At 40.1% G+C, this 4,987-nt stretch overlaps 1 long non-coding RNA gene across 1 annotated transcript; it reads left to right on the top strand.

The window, feature by feature from the left end:
• Positions 1-226: 226 nt before the first annotated feature.
• On the top strand, positions 227-4,782 carry LOC120237228. Its single transcript, XR_005529898.1, has 2 exons — positions 227-372; positions 4,686-4,782. It is a non-coding gene; the product is annotated as an uncharacterized LOC120237228 (long non-coding RNA).
• Positions 4,783-4,987: the final 205 nt, after the last annotated feature.

Genomic DNA, 4,987 nt, shown 5'->3' on the forward strand with positions numbered 1-4,987 from the left:
TGCATATGTGAAGTGCTATGAGATTTATATACAGATATAAATATAGATAAGATAGATATATACATACATACTGAATGTATATTGTATTGTATGTATATGCACTGTATTGGATTTATACAATAGTGCATCCTATTTGTTCTGTTTGTCTGGAGAACCCTAAATACACTGTACCCCTGCCAAATTCAATCTGAACCAATATTCAAAGAGCTCCTGCCTTCCAGGACATTAAGGAAGACCCTGTACAATGGAGTGCCTCCACTCCGTGGAGGAGTGTGGGGTACAGGGTGGCGAAGGCAAGATCTGAAAGCAGCAACTATACTAGAAGATCAGGGACCAAGGTGAATTTTCTTGAGAAGAGCCCCCAGCAACAAGGTAATCTGTACATCTGTCTCCAACAAATAGCTACGGTCCCTGCTGAGCGCTTTTCCAAGGCCAGGCACAGCTCTAAGCTCTTTACATATAATAAATCTTTCATCAGGACAGCAACCCCTAATGGAGGTAGGCAATAGTTTTATCCTAGGACACAGATAAGGAAAGTGAGCTTCGAGGAGACCAAGAAAATTGCTGCCTAATTGTGGACCCAGGGTCTAGACCTAAACTGCCTGATTCCAGAATATAGCTTCTTAACTATATGATGCTAAAATTGTCTCCCCAAAAAGAAACAGTGTCTGTTGAAAAATCAGCTGAAAGGAAAATAAACATTTTAAGTGTAAAGGGATTAGAAAACGTAATGGATCTTCTGGTATTTGGGGCCAAAGCTCAGCTAATCTTGTCTAAAGAAAGGCTTTTACATTCTGAGCTTACTAAAGCTTGTGAGCTTGTGAGGAGTCAAGGGTATGGAAGAAAAAGAAAATAACATATACTGAGTATGTGCCATGTGCTAAATGCCTTACATATATTTTCTCGTTAAATCCTGACGATAGTTCCCTGGGGCTGGAGGAGGCATATTATTATCCTATTTTTCAGATGACAAATCTGAAATTCAGAGAGATTCAGTAATTTGCTCCAGGATGAACGTGTTGGCATAGCAGATCCCAGGTTCAAACCCCAGTCCCCTGACTTTAGTTTACACATTTTCTAAACATTACAATACAACCCGTCTATAGAAGGGCACAGTTTACCATCTACTAGTTAGGATTCAGGTGTCTGACTATGACTTGGTGTGGATTTCTTTGAGGTTAGCCTGCTCGAAGTTTACTCAGCTTCTGGAATCTACAGAGTTATGCCTTTTAACAAATATGGGGACTTTTCAGCCATTATTTCTTTGAGTATTTGTCTGTCCCCACTTTCTTCTCTTCTTCCAGACTTCTAAGGAAACAAATGCTAAGTCTTTCGTTCTAGTCCCACAGGTGCCTGAGGAATATTTTATTGTGTTTTTTTTTTCCAGTCTGTTTTTTCTCTGTCGTTCAGATTAGGTAATTTCTATTGTTCTGTCTTCAAGTTCATGAGATTCTTTCTTCTGTGCCCTCCATTCTGCTGATGAACTCATCCACTAAGTTTTTTTTTTTTTTATTTTGTTTGTTATATTCTTCAGTTCTATAGTTTCCAGCTGGTTCTTCTTTATACCCCCTAAATGCTTTGCTGAGACTTTTATTTCTTTGCTGAGATGTTTTTTCATTTGATTCAGGTGTGTTCATAATTTATCATTGAAGCATCTTTATGATGCTACATTACAACTTTTGTCAATAATTCTAAAGTCTCGGGCATCTTGATGTTGATATTTATTATGGGACGGATTGTATCCCCCTCGAATGTATTTGTTGAAGTCCCATTCTCTGAAACTTCAGAATGTAACCATATTTGGAAATAGGACCTGTAAGGAGGGAATTAAGGTTAAAAGGAATGATATGGGTGGGCCCTAATTTTTGTGACTATGGAGCCTTCAAAGCAGTGATTAAGTCAAAATAAGGCTAATAGGATGGGGCCCTAATCCAATACGATGGTGTCTTTAAAAGAAGAGAAGGAGACACCAGGGATGTGCATGCATGGAGGAAAGGCTGCATGAGGGAGGACTCAGTGCAAGCAAGGAAGATGGCCTCAGGAGAAACCAATCAGGGGAAACCAAACCTACCAACACCTTGATCATGGACTATCAGTCTCCAGAGAAATTTTATTTTATTCTGAGAAATAAATTTTCATTGTGCAAGCCACCCACTCTCTGTTAGGTGTTTTGTTAGGGTAGCTCTATCAAACCAAATACAGCATCCATTATTATCTTTTCTCATTAAATTTGAGATCTTCCTAGTTCTTAGTATAATGAGTGAATATCAGTTAGAACCTATACATTTTAGAAGTTATGTTATGAGACTCTAGAAATTATTTAAATTTTCTGTTTTAGCTGGCTTTTTGGACACCACTCCAGCATGGGAAAGGGAGGCACTGCCTTATTACTGCAAGTAGGGAAACAAGTCCAAGTTTTCCATTGTCTCCATTGATACCTGAGGGGTTTCTTCACTACTACTGGCCAGAACTGGAAGCCCAGTTCCCCACTAGGTCTCCACTAATACTTCTCCAGTTGGTAAAGTCGGAATGGGGGGGTGGTGTTATCGCTGGACAGTAGTAAAGGCCTGCCTCTCCTTTAGGCCTCCTCTGCCACTACTCTAGCAGGGAGAGGGTGGAGTGCATTTTCACTACTGGGTTGGGGTGGAAGTCTAGGCTCTCTGCATGGTCTTCGCGGATACCATGGGAGGAGTCGTTCTTGTTACCGACCAGTGGGGATGAAAGCCTTGGTGTCCTAATCAGCATTTTCTGACACCATCTTGGTGAGGAGATTTGGGCGTTATAGTCTAACAAGGGTGGAAGTCTAGACCTCCCACTCGAACTGCAGGATGGGCCAGGGTGAGGCTGTAGTACAGAAACTATTGCCTAAAACTTTTCTGTTTTGCTAGACTGCCCCTTTCTTGGTTCGCAGGCTAGAGGGTGCCGGCTTTCATTGGGGTTGCTTTTTTGTTGTTTTGTTGTTGTTTTTTGTTTGTATTCATGGACATTTAGGGGTGATGGCTTCTTCAACTCCTAGTCCTGGGTATATTAAGCTAAAAGAAAACTCAAAGAACTCACCATTGTATCTGTCGTGCCTCGTGTTCTGAAGTGTCCAGAAAGTCTTGCTTTCTTCTCTCCACCTCTCCACCTCATAAAGGCCTACTTATGTGTTTTTTTAATGTTATTTATTTTTAAAAGATGGAGAGAGAGAGAGAGCAAGTTGGGGAGGGGCAGAGATCTAGGGGGACAGAGGATCCAAAGCGGGCTCCTCACTGATAGCAGTGAGCCCAAAGTGGGGCTCAAACTCACAGATCATGAGATCATGACCTGAGCCAAAATTGGATGCTCAACCAACCGAGCCACGCAGGTGGCCTTGCTTGTGTGTGTTTTATATATAATGTCCAGAGCTTTTAGTTGCACTTAGAAGGAGGAATAGGAGGAAATATGTGGACTTCATCTTCCTGGAAGTAAAAGGTTTGACCCATTTTGAGTACTCGAAAAGCCAATTTGTCAAACCATTTTATAAGTAATTGTAAGTAGAAGAGTGGTGTCCACAAGTTCAGAAATATTTTCAACTCCTTGGTGGGCATTTTCACATAATCTAGTCTCAGTCTAGCACCATCTTTTTGGATTTCTCTCTCCCTTGCCCCTTTTCATTTAGAGAAAACCCAACAAATTATCTTGCCCACCCTTCCCTGAAATCTTGTGGTCTGTTATGCGTCCGGTAATGATTATTTCAAACTCATTTCACATTATCTTCTAAAACGTGTCCATTTTAGAAGAAGTCACTGTACACTCTAAAAGATCAGCCACTCAAAGTCATATTTAGAAAAATAGCAACAGAATGAGATAAAGGTCTTGAGATTTGTGCTCGGCACCTGCTTTGCTTAAGTACTGTAATTGAACTAATGGATTAAACTTTGAAATCTTCAATAATACATCTTGCTACTGAAAGTAATGGCTATTAGTACCTTTTAATCTATTTGGAACATATTTAATATAATTTTCCTCTAAAATAAGTAGAGAAGCTGGCATAACTGATTAAATCTATAATCGTATCTTCTAAATGATATATTTAATATATATAAATTACATAATACTTCTGCATCATTTCTTGTGTACCACAAGGAGGGTTGTCTTATTTTAAAAACAACAAATTCAGAAAGATGTATTTTGTGAAACTCAAAAGCCAATATTCAAGTCCTCATATTTGGGCATTTTAATAAGAAAAAGACGTTGGAATTCTTACATGAAAAAATCAAATGAGAGTCTTAAAAAAACCTGATTAAGTACTCTTTAGAAACAGTTGAGGTAAGGGGTGCCTGAGTGGCTCAGTCAGTTAAGTGTCTGACTTCAGCTCAGGTCATGATCTCACAGTTTGTGGGTTCAAGCCCCACGTAGGGCTCTGTGTTGACAGTTCAGAACCTGGAGCCTGCTTCAGATTCTGTATTTCCCTCTCTCTCTCTTTCTCTCCCTCCCCCACTCATGATCTGTCTCTCTGTCTCTCAAAAATAAATCAATGTTAAAAAAAAATTTAAAACAGCTGAGGTAAAAATGTAAAGCATTCCAATTAAATTTCCCATAAAGAGAGGTCAATTTGGAAAGTGAGGGAAATAGGCAGTGAAGTATACTCGCAGAAATTCTGGATGTTATGTTTAAAAATCTCAGTATGAGTGCAAACAAGTGTTCATAGATTGTCTCCATAGTGCCAGCCCAGTATTCCCATGGGAAGTGAATGGCGACAGGACAGACAGCTCCTTCCTTGATAGTGGGGAAGACTGAGATACACATATAAACAAATAGGTAAGATCATTTCAAGTGTTGTTAAGTACTATGAAAAAAATAAAAGAGAGTGGTGTTTTGGAGAACGACTAGAAGGGGAGAAGCACCTTCAGAGAGGGTGGTCAGGGAAGGTGTCTTGGAGGAGATGGCTTTGAAGCTGGGGCCTGAGGGGTGTGACAACTCTTCCAAGCAGAGGGAAGAGCAGGTGCAGGGCTTTTGGAAGGAA

Source organism: Hyaena hyaena, unplaced genomic scaffold (assembly GCF_003009895.1).
Source record: "Hyaena hyaena isolate Hyena2069 unplaced genomic scaffold, ASM300989v1 scaffold_178, whole genome shotgun sequence".
Lineage (NCBI taxonomy): Eukaryota > Metazoa > Chordata > Mammalia > Carnivora > Hyaenidae > Hyaena > Hyaena hyaena.